The sequence below is a fragment of the Rutilus rutilus genome (genome assembly GCF_951802725.1).
Source record: "Rutilus rutilus genome assembly, chromosome: 10".
Lineage (NCBI taxonomy): Eukaryota > Metazoa > Chordata > Actinopteri > Cypriniformes > Leuciscidae > Rutilus > Rutilus rutilus.
Window position 1 is genome coordinate 21,155,378 of NC_140215.1, and position 18,601 is coordinate 21,173,978.

Here is an 18,601-nt window from a genome sequence, read left to right on the forward strand (position 1 = left end):
TTGTTTTGCTGTTGTGAACATTTCTGAGCGTTTCTCCCGTGTTTCTGCCTACCTGTGTTTGACCCCATCTGATCTGATCTTCTCGTTGCCTGCCGCCTGCCTATTGACTTGTATCTGGATTCTGTTTTGCTTGCCGCCTGCCTCTGAACCCTTGCCTGGATTATCACCTCGTCTTTGCCTGCCCTGCTCTGTCCATTCTGCCTGTGCCTGACCTTTTCCTGTCGACTATTCTAATAATAAACCTGTTGCAAATGGACCTGACTGATTCTGATGATTCATTACAGGTAAACTCCTTTATACTACCATTGGTCCGTGGCGATTACGTAATAGGTAGGTGTGCGCGGAGGCTTCGCCTTCTTTTACATGGAAATCTTTTCAGGTTAATTTCTCCTGTTCAATCCGTAGGGGTCAGACGTCCGTGAGTGAAAACATGAAAACACTGGAGAGCTGCTTTACAGTAGAAAATGAAGTTGTACTTCTGATGAAATGAGACACTGATACTGTTTTTCATGTTTAATACGGTAAAGTTGCTTGATTTTAAGCAATAGTATTGTTTGAAATTACCTATAGTATAAAGTGCTATGTAAATAAAAGTGTTCATGCAAACATATCCACGTTGCTATGATCAGAGGCTTTTCTTATGCTTTATAAAAAAAGAATGCTTGCTGTTTTCTCAATTTCGTTGTGTGTTTATTTTGATATTGAGAAGAAAGCATGCAGCACATTTACATATTCGTCTAAATGCCGCTCTCAGCAGTGTAAGCGGTGTCAGATGTTCACCAACAGTATATCGCTTGTCACGTATATTTCAAACTTCGTTTTACCCCTAAGCGAAAAACAAAAAAAGAACTTCACTGTGAGTATATTGGGGCCTTTACCACAAATCACTGAAAATCACTTTTTTGCAGCTCTCAAATTTTTTTCAATTTCAATGAAAGTTTCCTGTCACAATTATAAATGTATTTCTCATAATTTTGACTGTATATCTCACAATTTCTTATAAGTGCAACTTAATTTCTGACAACTGCAACCTTATTTTTCATAATTGCGACTCTCTCATAGTAACAACTTTTGTTTCTCATTATTTTGACTATATCTCACAGTTTCTCACACTTTATATCATATTTCTTTATATCTCTATTTCTCTTGTTCTTGTGAGTCTATTTCTTTTTTTAAATTTTCTCACAGTTATACTTTTAACTCTGAGAAATGGGCAGAAATGGGCTTCCATATGTGGTTGAGTAAATGACAGAATTTTTAGTTTGAAATGAACAATCTCTTTAAGAATAGCACAACTTTATGATTCCAAAGCTGTGTGAATCATTCAATAATTTCTTGACTCGCACATGTTCAATGGCAAGAATGATATAGCAGTTCCTGTTTGTGTGTGTTGTGCGTGTGAGATCACCTACAGATGGTTACGCCTCATGCACATGCTGGTACACACTACCTCTCAGTGTGACAGCTACACATCAGATGAACTGCTTGTTGAGTGAAAGGCGAGGAGATTTCATCTGCAGCCCAGTGCGTACTACTGATTTCATATGCTGTCCAGATCTGTGAGCTGGAGTCAGTGCCCATGGTGCAGAGGGAGGGCTATTATTCATCGATGTGGTATTTATGAGAGGAAGGAAAAGGTCTTTGATAGAGAAAATCTTCTCTGCTCCTCTCTACCACATATACTCGTGTTCCTGGAATCCTACTGTTACAGAGGAGGCTCCCGTACCGCCTCCTCCGCACCACCGGAGGGATCCGTCTCCAGAATATTAACCATTTCCTACCGAACTCAAATTCCCATCATGCCTCTCACCTTGGGCTGATTGCGCAACACACCTGCACCTCATTTACACACACACATAAAAGCCACTTCCACACACCACTTCTCTGGGAGGTCTTGATTTGCCCTGGCCATAATTTCTTAGCGTTATTTCCCGTGTTTGCTTTGAATTTCTGACCTTGGACTGTTTACCTCATTTTTTGATTGTTATCTGCCTGCCCAGACCCAGACTGTTTACTGGACCTTGCTTATTGCTGCCTGCCTCAACCTCTGCCTGTGACTCTGATCTTCTCTGCGTTTCCTCCATTGCCCTGTCTGCTGTTGATTACCCTGCCTGTTCGACTATTCTAATAAAAGCTGCAAATGGATCCCTCTGAGTCCGGTGCTTCATTACACCTACACTCTCCTTTGCTCCCACCCAGTATCTGCATATCTCTAGTGTCCAGCCTTTTCCCATTCACTCCATATTGTGTGAAATGTGATAGAGAGATTGGGTAATAATAGGTGTGCATATATTTAGGAAAAAGATCAACTGACTTACTGATCTGTGCACGTGCCAGAATTGCTGAGTCTGGTACCAACGCTGATGAGAGTCTGGTGTTGTAGCTCAGGACTGCTGGTATTCTTCTGGCTTTCCTGTTAGAACAGAAACAGGAAAAACTCAAGGGCTCATAATCAATGCACACTATTTATTTGATACTTTTAGAGCATGAGAGATTCAAACAGAAATAGCGAAACAGGAGCAGAGATAAGAGATAAATTTGCACACTGAGCTCAAATTCCAAATGCCATTTTTATGCACATGAAGGGCACTGCGGGATTTGGCTGGCATATAGTTATTTATGACCATAGCTGTCATTTTAAAATGCTAGGTTGCTTTCATGCAACCAAAATAATTATGGTTTCAAAGAAAAAGTTCTAAATATGCGTAACTTACTGTACATATTTTTCATTTTTGTCCCAAGGAGAGACAGAAGCTATATTTTAGCTATATACATTTTGCTACTGCTATTGGCATAAATAATATTCTGATTCAAAATATATCAGCAGTTACGTACGGCATGGCTTTGTAGGGTTCTCCAAACAGCTACATATGAGACAGTAATACCCTGATCTCTTAAGGATGAGTACAGCATAATGGAGCTACCTTTTTAACAGAATTCTCCCTTACAAAATAATATATGATGGATGAAGACAAAGATATACGCAATAAACATAGCCTGTTTACAGTCAGCTCTGCTTTCCCACGAAGTTTATTCTCACTAGACAGCTTAAGTTTAGAAAGACCAGCAGGCCTCAGAGGTGATAACTGCATCGCTCCATGTGTCTCATCATCCGTGGCCAACTGATCGCTTTATGGTAAACCTCGCAAACCCATCACCCTGCCTGGACAGTAAAATCATACTGTGCCTTTTATCTGTTTTAAGCTCTCTAAATAAAGAAATGAACGCAGCAACTGTGGCTCAGCTCCACATCTGTGTGGCAGATTGGGCAGAGCAAAAAGGTGCTGTGAAGTAGATGGACAGCAGTCTGTCCAGCACGTGTGCACTGCAGGCTTTGTGATCAAATTACAATTGCTTTGCCCAACAATAAAAGGCATATTGAACTCAATCTTTCTTTCCATATATGATTTTTTTTCTTACTATGTGATTTATGTCTAGCAGAAAGACTGATGCCAAGTGTAATTTCTGAGCTCATAGCTCCACCAAGATAAATGGTCTCATATCTCTCGCTGTCATCTTCTGAACATCATCGATGTACTGTGCGCTAACCTGTCTTTGGTTTGCTGCACTCACGCCATGTAATTACCGCATGACAACGATCACGTGCGTTTCGTGTTTATTCTGACACCTTCAGTTCCACTAATGCTCACAAATCTTTATTTGTGAGTAAAAGTCATTTTTATGTAGTCACGATGTTATATTGTGTCATGTTTATCAAAATAAAATACACAGCCAAAGTCGAACGCACCTAATTTCCATTTTACTAGCTGTAATTACGAGCTCTACGAGGACGTGAACGCTTTTTACAAGTTGAAATCACGTAATTGCAATAATTATGACATGGCATGAATGCACCTTTTGGGGTCCAGGAAAGACCATCCACAAACACACACAGTCACAGTTATACATAAATTGGCTTAACAAATAGCTTTTGTCTGAGGCTACTTGGAGTCTGTAATTTTTCCTCAAGTGTGGTTTAAAGGCACAGTATGTAAGTTTCGCCGCTAGAGGTTGCACAATAACCAAGGCATAGCTTGATAACACCGTGATAGCCGATGGAAAGCAATCTGATAGGTATTATTACTGTGGTATGGAGCCAGAAAGGGCTGAGAGCCTAGGACATTTTACGTTGCTGGTTTTATTATGCTTCTGCCGCAGTCGGCCGCTGCTGCTCCTTTCGTTTTGTAGTTTATGCATATACGATTAAAGTTACGCTTACCGTTTGCCTCCTTCTTCCCTGAACTTTTTGATCACTTACATTCACATTATTTTATTTCATTCTACTAAAACAGCCGTAAATGCTGCAAATTACGACTCACAGGTCACTTTATTTGATGAATTAAAATTGTGGGGTATGTGGTTTACTTGGTCAAAACAATCAAAGCCTGTTTCACAGACAAGGCTTAAGTCTAGTCCCAGACTAAAATGCACGTTTGAGCTGTTTTAACTGAAAGCAACTTGCACTGACATATCTTAAAATATTTCAGTGCACACCAGTAATGTTTTTCTTTTCTAAGGCATGTTTATAAAATCTACTAAAATGTCCTAATTGAACTAAGGCCTAATCCTGGCTTAATCTAAGCCCTGTCTGTGAAACCAGGCCATTGTATGGTGGAGAAAATGCTGTATTACTGTTGCCACAAATAAAGCTTGTTATGATCAGGCTAGTGTTGTCTCTGAGGCATGGTACACACGTTACTCACGGTAAATCAAGAAAACAAGAGATTCAAACAATAAGACTAACCATGTTGAGCTATATAACAATTATTAATTTTCTATCGATAAAAGTATCCAAGCAGTTGCTTACCTAATAAAACGTACAATTTATTAAAGCGTTTTTGGTTTCTCCATGGTTTCTACGTAAGTAAAACAAAGTGGAAATTGAGGGTAATCCTGATTTTTTTGTATGGTTAGAATTCATCTATGTCTACAAATACCTGGCTTTCTCACAGTTGCATATTCAACTGGGCCAGGAGAATTAAGAGATTAAGTTCAATATTGTTAGGTTCAGGATTAAGTACAATGTGTGTTGTACATATTTTTTACCTTTGCAGTTACCATATATGGTTGCAACCCCCAGATGCCTTTACATATCTTTTATATGTCATTTGACAATAACAAAATCATTTCCCCAGCCTACCTTATGGCTCTACAAAAGGATGCCAAATGAACAGGTTTGCATGTAATTTAAGACAGAAGAAACAGCAGCATGACACCCCTATCTTCTCTACTGTCCCCTGTCTATAGGTCAGAGATTGGACTTGGCATCTAACACCCTAGGAGCTCCAGGGGAGGTGGCCTAACCCCGGGGCGGTCCTGACCAGCCATTTCAGGGTGAAGGATCGCAGGGGAAAGGAGACCTGGCAGCCCCACTTCCTCTTGGCCCGCAAGAGGCCCTAATTAGCGCCACTTTTCCCATTCAGAACATACTCCTCTTCTCCATTATCAGTACAGGAATCTGAATGAAATATTATTCAAACAAAAGTACTACTTTTTTTTGCTGTTTTATATGCTCCATCCTCTCAAATATTTAATTTGATAATTAAATACTCAAATACTTCATTTATAGATAAATGGGTCTAATGTCCTAGACGCACAGTTTTAAAAATCTGCTCTACAATCCTCACTACTCACATCTGATAAGTTGAGGACAGAGAAAGAAATATCAATACCAGATGATGAGAAAGAGGGAGGGAAATACAAAGAACAAGAGAGAAGGAATGATGTGAAAGAGGATATGGCAGACTATGAAATACCCCTCCCCCTCAAAGGAAGATGTTTGTTTTAATGATGACAGGAGCAGGTGTTTGTCTACTACCATCCATCATTTTCTTATCTCTCCTCAGCAATCTCTGTTTTGTGTCAGCATGTCTGCAGGATCTCCAGATCCTCTCTGGTTTTCCCATCACCTGGTCCTAATTGGCTTAGATATACAATAGCTGTGTCCCAATGCGAAGGCTACATTCTCCGAAGGCCGTATTTGAAGGCCGATTGAGTCACAGCGGCACGGCGAAGGACGTCCCAATTCAAAGGCTGCATCCTTCGAAGGCCGTATTCAAAGGCCGGTTGCGTCATCGTGGCGCGACGAAGGCTTCCCTGATTCAAAAGCGACACCAAATGCACCCTTCGTTTCCCCATGAAAGGAAGGATACATAAATGGATCCTTAGCAGCCTATCCTACCCCATAAGTCATTGGGCACCGGTGATGACAGCATTTTTATTTATTTTTTAAATTGCGGCCGAGAGTTCGGTGGTGGACGGCAAATTCACATTTAAATGTAAGTATTATGTTTTCATTTACTCAAATAGCTAGCGCAACCACAGTTAAAACCCACAAGTTTTTCTTTCTTATAAACTTCATCTTAACTCCTTTGTCACTATTGCGTGGCTTTATTTATCAGGTGGTTTGAGGCAAAACTTGTGCTAATATTAGTTTAATAATTGTTCCAGGGAGCAAGGAGCAGACAGCTCAATTTATTAAATTGCGGTCTGAAAATGACCCTTTCTTTACGGGGGTGAAAAACTGGAGGCAAGACAACAACCTGTAATATTTGCACTAGTCTCACTTGTGTATTATAAGAAATATCACTCACCCTATAAAGCCCACAACAATAGGAAAAGCAGTAGAGAAAAGCAGAAGGCAATGGGGTTGAACTTTTATGTGTTTTTGTAGTGCTGTCATGCAAGCTATGTCTACAAAGGTTTTAACCAAATTTGAGAATCCAGAAATATGATTTCTTAAATATTTTGTATGCATGTCCTGATGTGTCATATTTTGCAGTGTTAACAATGCACTAATGTTCAGATTGCATCCCTGTGTTAATATTTTTCATAAGTACCCTTTTCGGCTTTTTTAGAGCAATTCTGGAGAAAATGGGTCTGCTGAGGAGGGTAACTCCCATAAAGGCAAAAAAAATAAAATAATAATAATAATAATAATATATATTGGGATAGATATATATATATATATTACAAAGTAAAAAAGTAAAAAAGTTTATACACACATCTTTGCTGAAATGTATTGTGCTGTTGTTGTTAACAAGCCATGGTTAATTTGCTCTGCCTTAGGATTGCAAGTGTCCTGGGACATGTGAGGGTGTGAGTGGGAACCCACTGCTGAAACTTGGCCCTGGTTTGTCCTCATGGATGAGGTGTTGGGACAGAGGCATTGCACCAACCCCTGTCCTCATTGCCTCAATCCCTGAGGACACACCAGGGCAGAGTTCAGCAGTGGGTGCCCACGGTGAGGAGGAGCCAGGGGCAGCACCACCACCAGCAGGAGCACGAGCACCAGCAGCAGCACGAAGGCAGCGAGACAGAAAGGACGAGGCGAGACAGAGAAGACATGCAACTATAGAGAGAGGCAGAGGCGAGGAGAGTAGGGAGAATGATGATCAAAAAATTGATGTCGACTTTTACTGAGCTGAGCAGGGAGACCCTGGTGGTGCTGGACCGGGATGGGCTGGTAAGACCCTGGTAAGGCCTCTCTGCTGGTGGGACATCATCTGGGATGGTCTCCAGGGTGTTTGAGGGCATATTTCCACTATCCACTAAGTTGTCTACCAACAGGTTTGCAGGGCTGACTCAATCGACGGCTGCCATATCACTGAGATTTTTTTTCAGAAAGTTTCTGAAAAAAGTAATTTTCATAACTATTATAATGGAAAAACTACAGCTGCGTCCCAAATGAAGGGCGCATCTGAAACGCTCGGACCGGTCTAGCCTACGGATGAATTGTTCTTGTCGCCTAGCAACTGTGACAGCTGCTGATGACGAGCGGGAGTAATATTCAATATTCAATATTCGGTTTTATATTCAAACAGGGTTGAAAACCTGTATGTTCACCATGGTCCATTTGTGTACATAATAAAAAAATAAAAAAACACTAGCCTACAAAATCGCATCAAGATAAGATATAAGTGAACATTTGAACCTTTGAAAAAAAAAAAATATATATATATATTTAGCTGCTTATGAGTGTCTGTGACATTAGTCACTTTCTGTTTAGTAAAATTTGTTATATATATATATATATATATATATATATATATATATATATATATATATATATATATATATATATATATATATAACAAATTTTACTAAACAGAAAGTGACTAATGTCACAGACACTCATAAGCAGCTAAAGGTCATCAGTATAGGCATCCTTTTCTATTGAGACAAATTCAAAATGTTGTGTATTCTGATAAAAAACGTACTCGGTTACTAACGTAACCTCGGTTCTCTCTAGAAGAGGGAACGAGTACTGCGTTTTTGTAAAAACGCTACGGGAAAAGTCTCTTTTCACGAAATACTGAAGCAAAAAATTATCCTTAATTTTCATAAATGTAAAACGCGTTGCGGCAGTGCTTAGCTATGGCGAGACGGCTTGCTCGCTCATTGGCTGCTCTGCAGCAACTGCATAAGCCTATCGAGCGAGGCCTGAGGTGACGTCAGGCCAATGAGGACGCTTCGCGCCCTCCTAGCCATTTCCCACCGAGACGGGTGTGGCTAACCTCTATATAAGGAGCTCGAGAAGGCTGATTCACTTGATTTTCATCGCCGAAGCGAACCAGAGTGAACCGTACGCACGGCAGAGAACGCAGTACTCGTTCCCTCTTCTAGAGAGAACCGAGGTTACGTTAGTAACCGAGTACGTTCTCTTACGAGAGTCCTCTCGTACTGCGTTTTTGTAAAAACGCTACGGGAACCCCTTGTAAAACGCCGTGCGTGCTGGGATAAAGACACCGATCACTGGAAGCTAACCAGGTGTACAGTGCATAATCACCAGATAGACTCAAAGAGCCTGGGATTAAGGGAGGGGAACCTTAATTCCCTATATTGTAACGTCCGCAGACGTAAAACATGACCTCACAGAGAGAGTCTAGAGACAAGAGGGGATTCCTCTGTCCTTATATGGTTGCGTCAGCAGACGCGAATATGACATCACATAGACAGGGTGGGGGAACCTGAACTAAATGTGGGAAATGTGGGTCTTACACAGTTCTGCCCATAAGACAGTCGGCAGCGCGTTGCGCATGCGATTTCAGTGTTCTAGTTAGACAGCTGAATCGGCTATACCGATAGTAGCTTAGCCTGTAAGGCGGGAACCTCTAGGTTGTAAAACCTGATAAATGTAGACGGCGAGGCCCAGCCCGCCGCCGTACATATATCCTGTAAGGAAATCCCGCTGGACCAAGCCCACGAGGAGGCAACGCCCCTCGTGGAGTGCGCTCTAACTCCCAACGGGCACTGGAGGCCCTTGGCAGTATAAGCCAGCGCTATGGCGTCAACTATCCATCTGGATAAGCTCTGTTTCGACACAGCCATTCCCTTGGAACGTCCACTGAACGAGACAAAGAGCTGCTCAGTCTGTCTGAAGACAGCCGAGCGGGACACGTAAGCTCTTAGAGCCCGAATGGGGCAAAGAAAACTTGAGTCCCCTTCCTCACTTGATCCCGGCAGGGCAGACAGGGAGATAACCTGAGCCCGAAATGGTGTGTTGAGGGACTTTGGCACATAGCCATGCTTAGGTTTGAGTATGACTTTAGAGTCGTTAGGTCCAAACTCCAAGCACGCTGGGCTCACAGAGAGCGCGTGCAGGTCGCCTATGCGCTTCACCGAAGCGAGAGCCATCAAGAACACTGTTTTGAAAGACAAATGTTTGAGGCTAATAGATTGGATAGGCTCGAAAGGGGCACCTTTCATGGCCGCCAAAACCGTAGAAAGGTCCCACATAGGGACTGAAGGAGGCCTGGGAGGATTTAGCCTCCTAGCTCCCCTGAGGAAGCGGATGACTAAATCGTTCCTTCCTAGAGACTGCCCCAGCGTTGTTCCAGAAAACGCTGTAATAGCCGCCACATAAACTTTGAGCGTGGAAGGGGATCTGCCCTTATCCAACAGCTCCTGTAGGAAGGAGAGAACCTCCGTCACCTCACAATCGAGAGGTGATAGGCTCCGAGCTGTACACCAGCCGGAGAAAACCGACCACTTCGAGGCATAAAGCCGCCGAGTTGACGGCGCCCTGGCCTGAGTGATGGTATTTATCACTCCCTCTACGAGGTCAACGGATAACCGTTGAGCGCCCACACGTGAAGGGACCACAGCTCCGGGTGTGGGTGCCAAATTGAGCCCCTGGCCTGCGAGAGGAGATCTCTCCTCAATGGCACTGGCCATGGAGCGATGTCTGCTAGCTGCATCAGGACTGGGAACCATGCTTGGTTCTTCCAGAGCGGTGCTACAAGCAGCACTGAGCATTTCGTTTCCTTGACCCGCTCTAACACCTGTGGCAGGAGGGAGACGGGGGGAAAGGCATAAAGCGGGCAGCGCGGCCACACGTGGGACAGCGCGCTGTCGTTTCTGGAAAAGAACACGGGGCAATGAGCGTTTTCGCGGGACGCGAATAGGTCCACTTCCGCTCTGCCGAATCTTTCCCACAACAGCAGGACTGTTTGCGGGTGTAGAGACCATTCGCCCAGGGGAATGTTGTTCCTGGACAGCCTGTCTGGGCCCACATTCTGGAGCCCAGGCACATGCACTGCTCTCAGCGAGCGCAAATTGTGCTGAGCCCATATTAGGAGGCGTTTCGCCAGCCTGTATAGGGCTGTGGATCTCAGACCGCCCTGGCGATTTATATAGGACACCACGGCCGTGTTGTCCGAACGGACTACGACGTGTTGGACCTTGATTTGGGGACAAAAACGCGTCAGCGCATTGTGCACTGCCAGCATCTCCAGGCAGTTGATGTGTTGGAGCTTTTCTCGTTTCGACCACAGGCCGAAGAACGGTCTGCCCTCGAGCAGCGCTCCCCATCCCGAGGTGGATGCGTCTGTCGACACCATCCTCACTCCCGAGGAAGTCCCCAGGCTTACACCTGATCGGTACCAGTCGCCCGCCAACCAAGGTATTAGGGCTGCCACACAGCTCTGATTGACCTTGAGACGTAACCGGCCGGACACCCACGCTCCGCGCGGAACTCGCGCTTTCAACCAGAACTGCAGAGGGCGCATGCGGAGCAAGCCCAGCTGAAGAACCGGTGATGCTGAGGCCATGAGACCTAGCATCCTCTGAAACGTCCTGAGCGGGGTAGTCGCGCCGCAGCGGAAAGATCTCGCTGCGCGCTGAATGTGCAGCACGCGCTGTGGCGACAGCCGCGCTGTCATAGACTGTGAGTCCAGAATGGTACCCAGAAACGAAATCGTTTGACTGGGGTTCAGTGAACTCTTCGTCCAATTGACTGTGATACCAAGATTCTCGAGGTGATCGAGTAAAATGGTTCTGTGCTCCACGAGCTGTGATCGTGATTGAGCTAGGATCAGCCAGTCGTCCAAATAGTTCAGCACTCGCATGCCTCTGAGTCTGAGAGGAGCGAGCGCTGCGTCCATGCACTTCGTAAATGTACGAGGTGCCAGGGACAAGCCGAACGGCAGGACTGTATACTGGTATGTCTGACCCTCGAAGGCGAATCTCAAGTATTGCCTGTGATGTGACGCTATTTGTATTTGAAAATACGCGTCCTTCAGATCTATCGACATGAACCAGTCTCCTCGGCGAACATGCGCGAGGATTTTCCTGGTCGTGAGCATTTTGAAACTGCGTTTCACTAATGCTTTGTTCAGCCGTCTTAGATCCAGTATGGGTCTGATACCACCGTCCTTTTTGGGGACTAGAAAGTATCTGCTGTATAGCCCCCCTTTGCTTTGAGCTAGGGGTACATGCTCTATCGCCCCTTTGCTTATCAGTTTTGATATTTCGGCGCGAAGTAGGTGTGCTACTTCTAAATTCACCGAAGTTTCGACGCGCGCTGTGAAGCGGGGGGGGGGGGGGCGTCGACAAAACTGTAGCGAGAAGCCTCTCTTTATAATGCCTAGCACCCAGTCCGAAACCCCTGGGAGCGCTGCCCATGCTACTGCATGGCTGGCTAAGGGCTGGATGCGAAGCACGCTCTGTTCGTGTGACAGAGGTGCTTCGGGGTGCGATAACATAGGCGTTATGCCTGTGGCATTCGAGGCGGGGGGCGCGCTTATTACAGCGGGCAGAGCGCTCGTCCTCGACCTTACTACAGTGCTTAACTGAGTGAGGGAGGGCTGAGCGAGTTTCGCGGGACTCATGTCTGCGGGTAAATGTGGGCGGGACGCGAGCACATTCACTGCTTTGGACGCGCTGTCTGCCTGAGCAGAGCGAGCGCACACAGGTCTCGTTTTTACAGAGAGCCTGTGGTCTGTGAGACATAGTGTATGTGGGCACTGGGAAGTGGGCACTTTCACTACATTTGAAGCGCAATCGATCTGAGTCGATTTTATGTGCGCGAGCCCTAAGTGTAGGGCTGTGCTTATGTGTAGGGATGGGCACTGAGGAGTGGGCATCGACACTACATTTATAGCACCATCGGCCGTGGCCGGGACACCAGTGAGTAAGTGTGGGCGCGGGAGAGCGGGAACAGTTACTGCAATGAGTGCACTGTCTGTCTGAGCAGAGTGAATGCACACAGGTTTCGTCTTTACAGAAACCACAAGGCATGCAGAACATAGTGTTTGTGGGCACTAGGCAGTGGGCACGTTCACTATGTTGCGTGCGTGATCGACCCGAGTCGAATATATGAGCGCGGGCCCTGTGTGAAGGGCTGTGCTAGTGTGTAGGGATGGGCACTAGCAGTGGGCATCTTCTCTACACATATAGCATCATCGGCCGTGCTCGTGGGCAGCAAAAAACACGTCTGCAGTTGCCTCTCGGGGAACAAACAGAGTGATTTGCATTCGGCGGCATAAATATTTTCTGCCGGCCGGCCTGGGGTTCGAACCTCCGACCCCCCGCGCGCAGGTCTAAGAATCTACCACTGGACCACAGTGAAGATACATTGACAAAGTCAGCGCGAGTATTATCCGCACTGGCGTTTGCTTGTCAGGCATGTACCACGTGCTTGTGGGCAGCAAAAAAAACACGTCTGCAGTTGCCTCTCGGGGAACAAACAGAGTGATTTGCATTCGGCGGCATATATATTTTCTGCCGGCCAGCCTGGGGTTCGAACCCCCGATCGCCCGCGTGCAAGTCTAAGAATCTACCACTGGACCACAGTGAAGATACATTCCGATCGCCCGCGCGCAAGTCTAACAATCTACCACTGGACCACAGTGAAGATGCATAGACAAAGTCAGCGCGAGTATATCCACACTGGCGTTTGCTTGCAGGCCTGTACCACGTACTCGTGGGCAGCAAAAAACACGTCTGCAGTTGCCTCTCGGGGAACAGACAGAGTGATTTGCATTTTCAGAACGCCTGCAAATGTGAGAAGAGTGGAAATCGCCCAGATTCAGCGGGGCTGAAAACACTCCATTCTCTTTCGCCAGTGACGCGCGGGAACCGTAGAAACGGTGTTCGGTTGTAGGCAAGCGGGTACTACGCGCTCGCTGGCTGCAAAATGCATCTCTGCAGTCGCCTTCAGGGGACTTACAGAGCAAAGCATTGGCGGCATAAATATATATGCCGCTAGACCGGGATCCGAACCCCGGTCTCCCGCATGGAGACACTATAATTCCACCACTGAGCCACAGGGGGATACAGGCTTTGAAAGCGGCGTCAACATGTATTCTTCGGCGTTTGCTGGCAGGCAAGCGTGTAACAGACTCACTTTCTGCAATAATATTTCCAGTCGCCGAACAGGGAACTGAGAAATGTGAGAGAAAAGAGTTCAGACCGACCAACGGTGGGACTAAGAACACTCTTTTTTTCCTTCGCCGGTGAATGACGCGTGCAGAGGCAGGGTAGCTTTTCTTGTAACGTAAAGAAAAACTAATCCCGCCGTCCGCTTCCAGGAAGGGCAGCCTCGGAAAGGATGCCTGGCGAGTCCTCAGAGTCACCGTAGGCAATTGGCTCGGAGCGAGCGCGAGCGCTGCCTGAGAAGGCGTCTTGAAAAAGACGCAGCTCTTTTAGGGGTGAGTGTTGCAGCGAACACACACACACACACACAGAAAACAGAGCAATAGCAATAAAGGATATAGGCGTCGGAAAGCGCAGCAGGTACGGCTGCCTGTAGAAGGCGGCGTTGGCCAGCGGCTTCGAGGGCTCGTCCCGCTGAAGTGCTTGCTTCGAACGACGCTTGCTTCCGTGATCAGTGATCCAGCGATGCGTGCGCTTCGCTGAAGAGATTAAAATCAAGTGAATCAGCCTTCTCGAGCTCCTTATATAGAGGTTAGCCACACCCGTCTCGGTGGGAAATGGCTAGGAGGGCGCGAAGCGTCCTCATTGGCCTGACGTCACCTCAGGCCTCGCTCGATAGGCTTATGCAGTTGCTGCAGAGCAGCCAATGAGCGAGCAAGCCGTCTCGCCATAGCTAAGCACTGCCGCAACGCGTTTTACATTTATGAAAATTAAGGATAATTTTTTGCTTCAGTATTTCGTGAAAAGAGACTTTTCCCGTAGCGTTTTTACAAAAACGCAGTACGAGAGGACTCTCGTAAGAGAACTATATATACCCTACTGTTCAAAAGTTAGGGGTGAGTACATTTTAGTTTTTGAAAGGCGTCTCTTATGGTCGACAAGACTACTTGATTTAAAATACAGTAAAACTGTAAAATTGTGAAATATCAGTAAATAAGCGTCTTGTAATGGCAAAGCTGAATTTTCAGCATCATTACTCCAGTCTCAGTGTCCCATGATCCTTCAGATCACTCTAATGAGCTGATTTGCTGCTCAAGAAACTGTTGAAAACATAGGTGTGTGTGTGTGTATTTTGTTAAAGCTACAATATGTATTTTTTTTCGCAGCTAGGGGTCGCTAACCTCTTAAAGTAACAAAGGCGTATGTTGATGACGCATTTAGCGGAATTATGGGACTTGCCCAAGGATCTAATAATGTTTATGGATGAGTGAATACATTGATGTTTTTAACATGACTGTGGAATGAAGCAGGGCGCGATTGCTAATGAGAGACAGATATCAGCGCCACAGGCGAGTCCCGCGGATATAAAGGAATAAGGACATTTCATTCTACCTAACTTACCCGCAAGTGCTGAATAATACTCACACAGGTCAGTTTATTAGACGAATGAAACTTGTGAAGTAATGCAGCGCTGTTTCACTTTGTCTACACTATCACACTAAACTGCATTTGAGTGTGTTGAAAGTTATAATGTTATTTTATGTATTAGTTTATCTGTATGAGACTAGCAGTAAGCTAGATCAACATTAGAATAACATACTGATCATATTCTAACATTTCATCATTTTGAGCTATATAACATTGATTAGTTTTATGTACATTTGTGCGTCTCTGTCAAGTCGAAGTTTGTCACGGACGTGGAGCTCTCGGCATCTCGAAAATGCCACGCTGAAACTGATCCTCGTTTTAGTTCTCCTTTTGTCCCAAAGTCTGCTTGCCATGATCCATAACGTTTGACCGGACAACAACAGCATGAGCGACGATGTGTTGTCCACGTCTGTTGCCATGGTTACTGTCTGTGGCAGTACGAGCGGAATACGCGGATATTACGTCATTGACAAGTGGGACAGGGAGCCATTATTTAAAATAGGAATTTCTCTGAATTTAAAAATCTTTGGGAACTTTTGGGATATTGTAAGTACACAACTGCAAGAAATATATCACACTGTGCAAGTGATTTTTGGATATTTTATTACAAAAATCTTACATATATTGTAGCTTTAACCTCATAAAGAGAAAAAAGGATTGATCCCAAATACAAAGTATTGTGTTAGAGCCAAATTTGAAAGTTATAATTTGAGAAGTGTTTCAGAGAGGACATTTGTTCGCCTTCGTCTCTGTTGTGTGACCACTCACCACTCTTGACTTCATAACGAGAACGTTTATCTGCACAGAGAGGGTAGAGAACTAGATAAAAACAGAGGTCAAGGGATGGAGAATCTGTTATTTTGTGACACTGAAAGGAGACAAGGATTTCCGGAGGGAATCTAAATGGGAAAAGCAGTCTGAACAGTAGATAAAGTGAGCTCACTGTAAACTCACTTTCATGGCTGCTGTCAGTCTGTGGGCCAGACCACTTCACCAGTCCTTACTTTGAACACATGGACTGCTGCTTCATCAGGATATGACAGGAAGTGCAAAGGAAGAGTATTGTATTCGTCGAAAAATAAGCTCGATGACACCATTTTTACAGAGCTGGAGCGGGACCTCATGTTTGTGCCTCAAGCAACTCGTGAACGATTCTCTGTCCAAGACTGCGAGTTTGATGGAGTAGCGTCTCTTTACTCTTCGTCCCCCTCCCCCATCAAACTAGATTTTTCAAATATGATAAATACTGTGGCCAGATCCCACCCCCTCACTGCGCTCTCATTGCAAAAAGACTCACCCCCAAAAAGTCTGGATTCAATTTTTGAAAAATGGAGAGCTTGTGAAAAAGGGGGCGAAACACTCTTGTCTTGTAAATCCATTATTGTTCAGGCTATACTCCAAATCCTGATTTAATATACTTGTTTGTTTAGGATATACTCTCAATCCGCCACTACATAATCCCATTCACGGACTAAGTTTAGCAGCACAAATAAATATGGTAATGGATCCCCTCACATATCGGTAGAGAGGCAGTTACGGCACCAAGGCCCAATCTTTTCCAGATGGCATCGATAGATCCCATCATTTACATGCTGAGTATTCGGTTTCCAAGGCAATGCTGGCCACTCTCGCGCGCGCCTCCGCAATGCGCGGCCTGTTTTCTGCCTTGCGGGTCCTGATTGCTCAGGAATGAAGATCGTTTTCATTAGGATGCTGATGCACAGATGTAGTGGCCCATAAATGCACCTTCTCCGTGCTGTCTTTGCATTTCCTATGATATCTGATACCCTCATTCAGCGCACATTACAGGCTAATCATGTCTATCATTTCCATTAGCGCAGTGCGCTGTCGGCTCATTCACCCGTGCAATGCGGTCTAGATGAGCTTCATTATACCAGTGCTCTTACGGCTAATTAACTTAGAGCAAGATCCTCTGTGTTTGTTCTGTATTGAATCACTGATTGCAGTCTCTCTCCACTAGATGGTGACCTATGATCACGCAACTGACCCACGACCTCTGAGCTGTGAGGAAGAGTTTGTTTACTATTGGTTGTAAGGTGGTTAAGAATAAAAAAAAAAACACTGGTATGGGCTGTGAATTAAAGTTCATAATGTAGGCTATTAGGCTTTACACAGTGCTATCTCTGCTCAAAAACATTTACAAAACCCATTGGCTATATGTGTGTTGCTTTTGTTTTGTAAATCTGTATCTTCTTGAAGAACAGACAACAGACATGTGGTGCTTAACTTCATACATGAATGTTCAAAGATTCTTAGTGGATTATAAATGTGCATTTGAATTTTTTTTTTTTTGAATAACTAGTTGCATACTAGTTCCTTTTTCATTTGAAATATTCATTTGTTTTGATTAATTACACTATTTTTCATTATTAAAAAATAATGTTTTAGTTTTAATCTCTATTTAATTTAAAATTACATTACCTTAGTAGCCTAAATCTGTAAACTGTGCCATTTTTTAAATACACTGGATAGTGTTAGAACAGTCCCCATCTGGTCATTTACATGATTTTATACAAATCACATAATAAACCATGTGTACAATCTAAGTTTTTATTTAAAAAATATGTTGTCCTGTAAATCCTTTATATTTTTCCTCAGGATGGTGATCATGTATGCTGGTGTGGTATCTGAATGTTCCAAGGCATTTTTTATTTATAGGCTATTACCTTGCCTATTATTACTCAGCATACTTCCTAATGCTGGGAAGTATTAGTGTCCAAGAAAGAAACTACAAATGTCTCAGATATTTTGACACTTTGAAAGTTTGTTCTTAAGACCACAGTAGCTCACGCCTTTATTTTTTAACACTCACACCCATTTAACCTTCATGTAAAATGCAGGACTTGGACAAGCAGCTAGAAATGTTTAAAAGTTGAATACACATAGTGATTTCATTAATGGGGAAAAATATACATATTCAGATTGGCACGGAAATGTTGGCCTCATATTTTCAGTTAATGGTCTGAGCTATCATAACCAGCAGGTTCTGGGCACAAGCTCACATGATCTTTAAACAAAATTAAAAACCAGCTGTAAAAATGTGCAGGTAATACAAAATTGTTTGGAAATGTAAATTCAGTTTTTATGCTTTAAGATTTACATTTTGCAGTAATAATTGCAGCATAGAAAGCTCGTTGACTAGCACACTGCAAGTCTTTCTCAGGTATGAATGGGATAATGTCTCTCTTCTATATTTGTTTTTCAAAAATATTATTATTAATCTTGTTTATGGAAACTTTATTTTATGTATTAGGCCTGTCACTCCAAAGAAACGCATGTATGTTATGTATTTTATATTAATAGTAGATACACCAGCAATAAACCAAAATATCTGGTATAGTACTTCTTTCAAATATATATTTATCATCATTATAGTGAAATGTAAAAATGAACACATATAGAAGCTACACTAGAAAATGATTGGTGCTGTTATATTTGTCACTGCTTGTCAAATGACTATTTACTTATCCATCTGAGATGTTTATGGGTTCTATTAAATTAGTGTTAATCTTTGGACAGCCGTCTTTAGGATATGAAAAAAGATTCCAGCTGTGGT

At 43.9% G+C, this 18,601-nt stretch overlaps 1 protein-coding gene across 1 annotated transcript in view; it reads right to left on the bottom strand.

The window, feature by feature from the left end:
* Positions 1 to 18,601, bottom strand: part of hao2 (hydroxyacid oxidase 2 (long chain)) — a 54,816-nt gene that overhangs the window by 28,428 nt on the left and 7,787 nt on the right. The window contains exon 2 of the mRNA XM_084422326.1: positions 2,319 to 2,413. The gene's annotated coding sequence lies outside the window, so the exon portion shown is untranslated. The remainder of the gene's footprint in view (positions 1 to 2,318; positions 2,414 to 18,601) is intronic.